This window comes from Herpailurus yagouaroundi, unplaced genomic scaffold (genome assembly GCF_014898765.1).
Source record: "Herpailurus yagouaroundi ecotype Mexico unplaced genomic scaffold, PumYag 203, whole genome shotgun sequence".
Classification (NCBI taxonomy): Eukaryota; Metazoa; Chordata; class Mammalia; order Carnivora; family Felidae; genus Herpailurus; species Herpailurus yagouaroundi.
Window position 1 is genome coordinate 18,228,575 of NW_024412434.1, and position 8,616 is coordinate 18,237,190.

Consider the following 8,616-nt stretch of genomic DNA (forward strand, 5'->3'; position numbering starts at 1 on the left):
AGAATTTGGGAAACACATCAGGAATGTTAGTTGTTATCACTTCTATATAGGAAGGTATCACAAGAAAGAGTTGAGCTCAGGCAAGAATTGGCTGGCCTGAGACAGAAATGGAAGGGAATAGAGTGAGATCTTAAATCTGGTGACTCGAAAGGTGGGAAAGCCCCTCCTTTTGGGCCCTAGGCTCTGAAAGAGATAACACCAAAAAAAATGTTTCTTCTAAGACCGCCACTGGCCAAACATGATGATGTTTTCACTTTTATTTCTTTTTAGATGTTTATTTTTCTAAGCTTGTTTATTTTGAGAGAGAAATAGCGGGAGGACAGAAAGAGAATCCCAAGCAGGCGCCATGCCGTCAGCATGGAGCCTGACTGCGGGCTCAAACTCACGAACCTGTGAGATCATGACCTGAGCCGAAGTCAGATGCTTAACTGACTGAGCCGCCCAGGCGCCCCCAAACATTATGGTTTTAAGGTATTAGATGCTGCTGCTAGTTTTTTAAAACACTTCTGGCACTCATAAATACAGCTTGTAATTGCCAGTTTACTTAACGATTGTATAAATAGAATAAGCATGTAATGAAATCTAATGTAATCTTCATTAGTTGATATTCAGTGCCCTTATAATAATAATCTGAATCCAATATGTGATGATGATATATGATCTTCATCTACAAATAATATACATGCATGTGCATGCACAGCACGTGCACATTCACAAGCAATCAAACACACGTACACCCAAGTAAGAGCCCTGTGGCCCAATAGCAGGGCCAGTGAGAAAGAGTACAGAAACTTCCTATCTGGTTACTAGGAAAGTATGTTAGCGTAAATTATAACAATTATGTTTTCCACCAACTTAGTGTTTTGCTCCATTAACATACTTTAAAGTCTATCTCTGATATTTGCCTTCATGCTAAGTGTGTTCTCATTTTACTCATAGGAGACGTGATTTCCTAATAATAGCTCCCATTTACTGAATGTAATTGAGCTAACATTTTAAATTTTTTAAATGTATTTTAAATTGATTTTTTTAATGTGTATTTTTGAGAGAGAGAGAGAGAGAGAGAGACAAAGCACGAGCAGGGGAGGGGCAGAGAGAGAGGGAGACACAGAATCCAAAGCAGGCTCCAGGCTCTGAGCTGTCATCAGAGAGCCTGATGCGGGGCTCGAACCCACAAACTGTGAGATCATGACCTGAGCCAAAGTTGGAATGCTCAATCGACTGAGCCACCTAGGCGCCCCTATTTTTTATTTTAGACAGAGAGAGCATGAGCAGGGGAGAGAGGCAGAGGGAGAGAAAAAGAAAATCTTAAGCCGGCTCCACGCTCTGAGGAGAGCCTGATCTAGGGCTTGATGTCAGGACTGGGGACACCATGACCTGCGTTGAAGTCCAGTCACAGGCTTAACTGACCACTGAGCCACCCAGGCACCCTGAGCTAACATTTTACTCCTATCGAATTTAACATTCACAGTTGCCCCTTTCCAAGGTACAATTATTTCTATAGCCGGCACGGTTATTTTGATTTCTAGTTGCAGGAAATTCACTGTGTAAAACAAAAAGAGGAAATTTACTACAATTGACTATCTCACTCAAGTGCGATTTGGTCTCAAATGTGAGCTCAGCCAAGAGCTACGTCTGGTCCTAGTGTCCTTTCTCTTTGCTGTCTTTCTCTGGCTCTCCTTACACACACTACCTTCCCTTCTGCCATTCTCCGGTTCCAGCCCACCAGCGGAGACAATGTCTACGACTGCATCACGGTGATAACTTTCAGGGAAGAAATATGAAGGTCCCGGTTTGGGTCAAGTGTCCATTCCAGGTGACAGCACAAAACACGGCCACTTCCGCCCGCCCGAGTCCGAGGAGGGTAACACTCCGAGAAAGGGTCTATTGTGGGCTCGACAAAAGCCCTAAGAGTATATACCTCAACGGCCTTTCCAAAAATAAGGAAACACATTGAGAAGATGAATAATTTAGCCAAACTGTTTATAAGAGGAGACGCCAGCCGGATTTCAACACGGGTCTGTGTGCCTCCAAAGCCCATAATGTTGAATTTTGCTGCTCAGGTTACAGTGGAGAGTATGAATCAGCAGTGGTTTGAAAGACTGTCTTCTGCTCTCACTACCTGGGTTCAGGTGTGTATAAATCCTAAATGAACAGATAAGCCCTTACTGTCATAATCATTGTCATAAGAATTGTTCTTAGAGATTTCAATAAATTTTCAATGGACTAATCTTCTCCTTTAGGATTTTTCCCACGTTAATACACACCAAAGAAATAAGTCAGACTTCAAGGCCTTTCTTTTAATTTACTTTTCCATGTAACCCATTTGGATTTCCCAGAAATTAAATACAAAAAAAAAAAAAATATTTAATTCATTGGTAGGCAGAAATATGAGGGCTCACTGAGTGGACAATATAGTTTCTCAGGAGATGACACTCTGGAGGCTGGTGATTCATTGTTGGAGCCTTGTAATTCTCCTTTGTAACCAAAATGAAGGAACGTGCTTTGAGCCAGCTAGTTTCCTAGTTAAGACACTTCTTCTCTGCACGGAGAAGTGAAGGTGACGGAGGGTGAAAGGTTTGCTGTCATCAGGACACAAAGATTGCAGGATTCCGGGAAAACAAAAGTAATAAAGGGAATACTACGTGGGGGACTCCGTTCGAAAAATGCTTCCACTTTTAATCGTCCAAGGAGGCAAGAAGGGATTCTGTTCCGTGGCGCTCGAACCCGTCTAAAATGGAAACAGGCTGTCCCACAAAATCAGCACGAATTCATACCTACGATGACTTCTTGATGTAGATTTACTGTCCTGCAGGGCCCTCTAGGGACTGCACCACACTCTCCAAAGCTCATTTCAATCAGACCCAAGAACGAGAGGCGAAGTGATAATGCTTCAGGCCACACAGGTCTACAGCTCAATCTTGGCGTCAAGAGAATTTCTTCGGTGTGTTATTTGACTTCATTCGCTGGGCACAAAACAGGTACTTTGAAGGGCGGAGGAAGGGAGTGCAGTCCTATTTTCTTAAAGGATTGTTATTTTTTTTTTTTTTAAGCTGAGAGTAGCTCTCAGGGGATGGAAATTTCATAATCCCCGCTATCCCCTAATAACTTGTGCTGCGGCGAAATCAGATTTGCTCTTCTACCGAAATGAAGGATTCGGGGAATTGCAGGTGCCGAAATGGCCATTTGATGTAAGCTTCTATCTTCTGCAGCTTACGAGAGGTGAGGCTGGTTGGCACCCCGTGGAAGGCGGAGGTGTCCAGCGGAATGCAGAATGCTGGCGGCCGCGTGGACACAGCTCTGCTCTACTGGATGGTTCTGTCTCGCACACAGAATGCTACTCACAAGCCATCAACTCTGGATGGCCTAAACCTTTGCACCACCACTCCTGAAGTCACCACAATGGGGGCTCGTTAAGGATTAGACCGAGCTAAATGGTGACTTGGAAGTAGTGGGAACCCGCGCCCTCTGATTTGCAAAGGTTTCTGAGGATCCGTTGGTTTGCTCAGGGCTCGATGCCCCTTTTTGTTCGGTGGGATAAAATGAAATCCTCACCTCCTCGCCATGGGGACAGTTTTACATCCTCAAATAAATGTGCAATAGAAGAGACGCTTCGATTCACTTGCTCCGGCTTCGGCTTGTAAAACCTCCGGTGTTCATAAATTTCAGCCCATGGGATCTTTATTGTAGACAATTTAAAAAATTCTAGCCTGGATCTCTTTCATGAAGTGGGTCCTCTGCATTATAAATGATTTAGTGGGAACTAAAAAAATATTTATTGATTCATAATTTCATAATGTGATGCGAGCAACTGGGGAAAATGAAAGAATAAGTGTTTCTTTTTAAATAAAATAGCACTCAGTAAACAGGGAGTTCTTCCGTTCTTTCTCAGGCTAGATGTTAATCCCTGTGGTGCACCTGTCATTCCAAAATATAGTGGTTCACAGGAACTATTTCTTTCTTTCTGTGTATATATGCATGTTTGAAGGTATATAAGCCTCCTTCTGTATTTTTAACTGATCCTGTTACTGGCAAAACACTAATAGTTGTGCTACAAAGAGCCCTTTGGCCAGGGGCGCCTGCGTGGCTCAGTTGTTAAGCGTCTGACCAGCTCAGGTCATGATCTCACAGTTGTGGGTTTGAGGCCCGTGTCAGGCTCTGTGCTGACAGCTCAGAGCCTGGACCTCATTTTAGAATCTGTGTCTCCCTCTCTCTCTGCCCCTTCCCCACCTGTGCTCTGTCTCTCAAAAGTAAAATAAAACAGGGCGCCTGGGTGGCGCAGTCGGTTGAGCGTCCGACTTCAACCAGGTCACGATCTCACAGTCCGTGAGTTCGAGCCCCACGTCGGGCTCTGGGCTGATGGCTCAGAGCCTGGAGCCTGTTTCCGATTCTGTGTCTCCCTCTCTCTCTGCCCCTCGCCTGTTCATGCTCTGTCTCTCTCTGTCCCAAAAATAAATAAACGTTGAAAAAAAAAATTTAAAAGTAAAATAAAACATTAAGCAAAATTTTTAATAAGGAGCCACTTGACCAGAGTGAGTAACACTGACGTGAGATTATAAAAAAGAATTATGACTTCTTGTCCTTTAATTTTTTTTATGACGTCTTCAAGGTATCGGCTCTTAATGAGTTGCCAAAGAATAATGTTTCTATTTTCATTTAAAAGGAAAAAACTCTACACTCCAGCAGTAGTGATCCCATATTTTTTTCTTCAAAAGAATCGAAGAGGAAGAGAATTTGGACCTGCCCCCAGTAAACAGAGCAGTAGTCTGCTTTTGCCTGTTCGTATTATGTACCCAACCGTGTAAGAAGGAAAAGTTGAATCTGGTTTATTCCAAGTAGAAATATTTATCGAGTGCCTTCTGTAGTCGGTGCCAACTCTACATCGAACTTGAACTCTTACCAGGTGCACGGTAAATTTGGGAAATGTATGAAATGAACGTTTCACAAGCATGGCGTCAGAAGGAATGTGCCAAAGGGGTTGGCAATGGGGTGTGGACTACTATAGATTACTGGACTAGCTTAACCTCACGCCACTGTCAAAGAAGGAAAAGTATTTGGGAAACAGGTGAAAACTTTAATTCCTGAGTAAATAAGAGAGTGCTGTCAGGATAGTAAACTGCTGTACTCAAAATGTGCCAAGGGCAACCAATTGAATAATTGCAGTAGCTCAGGAAGTCTTGACTTCGTGCCATGAGGCATTACATATTAGAGAAATGATTACTACTGCAGAAATAAATTACTGATGACTTGTTTTGTGTTACGAGTCTCTGGGCCCTTCCAAGTATGCCATAGTTGGACACATTTGCAAGAATAAATCAGATGGGGACCTTAGGCTCAAGAACCGAACAAGCTAGTTAGGGAAGTAAGATACATAGTTAATAACTCTAACGAAGACGGGAAGTGAGATGTGGCATGTGAGATATGAGGTGTGTCCGCCATGGTATGCTGCACAGATCTTCCTTCTGGAAGGAATCTGTGGCTGGGGAGTGTAACAGGCTGCAGGTGGCGTGGCTTGATGTCTGAGGCCATGCTCTCCCTGGCCGGTGACCCACCCAAGGGATGGATGGGGTCCTGGAGCACAGCCATTCTTGCCCAATGTGGGATGCTTAACCGACCATCTTTGCTCTAGGGCCCCCCAGCTCCCCAGCCTGGTGAGACTTCCACAGAGCTGTCCTGCACTCTGGGGTTCTTCTAGCCAGCCCTCCTTCCTTTTCTTTCACGGGTGCCAGACTCCCATCGCAGCCTGAAGTCTGCCTACACTTGTCCTCACCTCCTTACCTTTCACAGGTGTTTCTCCTACTAAATCTTTTGCTGTTCCCATTGTATCTTTCCTGGAGGATTGGAACTGGTATTTGAAGTTAAAATACTCTGGAGATTCAGAAAAGAGACCAGTCCATTCATTGGTAGGGATTAGGAAAGACTGCACAGATAAGCGGCCTTTTGCGTTGGACCTCTACAAAATAGACAGCAGTAAAAATAAAGGCTTTGGTGTACTTAAAAATAAGTATGAGTGGTTTATAATAATGAATGCTAATATCATTCATGAAGACTGCTCTAGTGATGCTCCATTTATTTCAACACCAATTTTAGCAAAATTCATTGGTGAGATTCCGTGAGGTCTCTTTCCTGCCAGGTATCCTAGCAGCTAGTCTATATTAACCCCTTTTCTCCCCTACTCCCTATTCCATAGACTCCAAGGTTGTGAAGTTACATAAATCATGAGGGGCAGCTAAGTGACAAAGTGAAGAAAAAAATGTTCCAGTAATGATCTCAGCCTGTGAAATATTCAACCACTGTGCTGGGATTTATGAGTTTGAGAGGAGAAGCCATTAGTATCTAGCACATCACTCTACATTAATTTTCCTAAAACATTTATTCACTTGCTCAAAAACTTTCAGTGGCTTTCCTTAGGAATACTAGAGTCTCACAGTGCTCCCTACTTCTAAAATGTCAGGGAATTTTGTGGTTAAATAAGATCAAGAACCATTTTGCACCATATCCTACACTGGGGACTTACCATAACATTAGCACTTGGAAGGCTCTGAAAATCCCAAAGAAAGACTTTGAATTTCATTTATTTCAGTGTTTCCTAAGCTTCCTTGATCAGGGAGTTCTTAATTCAGCTATACCTATGTAAATACCTCACAGAATTAGTCTTTTTTGAGAAATTCTGGACTAGAGAAGAAGGTAAAATGTCCTACATGCCCCTCTATATACATAGATGTATATATTTGTTTTTCTTTTATTTCTAAAACATTTTGTTTTATTCTAATCATACAACACATATTAATTAAAATTAATACTCAAAAAAGGTAAGAAGATCCCTCTTTTAAAATCACCTGACATTCCATCATCCTACACCATTTAATTTTGGAGACTTTCCTTTCAAACATCTGTTTATACCCATACATATATGGAACAATACATAAGTATCACACATATTATTTAATCATGGGCACCTCCTTCTCTCTCTCTCTCTCTCTCTCTCTCTCTCTCTCTCTCTCTCTCTCCCTCCCTCCCCTCCCAAATACTGGTATTGTTCCCATCTCTCTCCACAACCAGCTAGGTAACTGTCATAACAACCTGTTGTATAATCTCCAGTACCTTTCTCCATGCTTTTGTATAAACATATACACAAATATAATGTTTAAATTTGGTTTTTACTAAATGGAGAATCATACCATACACGCTTCTCCATATCTTAGCTTTCTCACTTAATGCACTGAGAGACTCCTGACTTGATCCTCCTGCTACCACTTTTAAATGGCGGCACAAGTGTAAATGGTATGGAGGTGTCAATATTTCTTCAACCATTTTCTATTGATGGGCATTTACTTTTTTTTTAAACCTCCCCAGTGTTGCTTTAAAATCATTCTGAACATATATTCCTATAGACGATGGCGCTTATTTCTGAAATGGCTGAGATGCAGTCCAGTATTGGGACTGCTACAACCATTTATATTCATGTAAATTATGTATAGACACAATTCTACACACACACCCTTTGACTCGTAGTGGATCTTATCAGATTGCTCTTCAGAAGATCGCGACAATTCCTGTTGCTACTCCCAAGTGTAAGAGAACCTTCTCTCCCGTGGGCCCCCAGCAGGTAGGTGTCTGTCACTCCTCTTTGTAGTTTGCCGGTGTTATGGGGTGCAGTGGTATCGATGGTTTTAATTTGCATTTTCCTGTCTACCAGGACAACGGGACAGATTTTTGTGTTTAATGGTTGTAGCAGATGATATTAATGTCTTGACCTATCTCTGGCTTTGTTTGGCTGCTAGGATCCAGTCAGGCCCTACACATGACAAACCAAAATGCTGGGGAGTTCATGCTCGCTGGAAGCAACCCTCCACCCGTGACTGGTGCTAACTTGAGTGCGGTAACTCTGAAGTGCACGTCCGCAACCTTTCCCCAGAGCTCCCCAGCAACGTTACGCTCCACTTTCTAAAACTGGTGATTTACTTAATGGTGTACCTTTTATTGGCTCCTTAACGTCCCTGTCTTACTTTCCCACTCCCAACTAAGCCACTTGCACCCGAATCTTTGTCCCAGAGTCTGTCTGGGGGAACCTGGCCCGAAAGCTAGTCATTTGTATTATCCTCGAGGAATTGTCTATTGACACATTTTCTTGATTGGAGCTTGATTCCCCAGAAGACCAGTCACACAGGAGCTGAAGTTAAAGAGGAAAAGACACAGCTGCTGCTGGAGTTGCCACCCGAGGTGGAGGAATGCCTTGTCTTTTCCTTTCATCTTGACTTCCGGACACCCCCTCATAGTCTACCACGGACTGGTACCCAGCCAGGCCATTGGTCAAGGGAGACAGGAAAATGCAGCCTGCAGGTATCAGCCCATGCCATTCAAAGCAGAGCAGCCGGAAGGCAAGGAATGAATCTGAGACCAAACAGACCCAGAACTGACACACTGCCAAAATTACTTATTTATTAAGTCATCTTTTCCCTGTAGTGAATTGAATGTTATATTAAACTCCCGTATATCCAACCCAATTATATATATACGTTTATGTGTATATGTAATATGCATATATATGTATATATATATATATATAATATATATATGTACACATCTCTGGGAAATCTATTCTGTGTCCCTAAT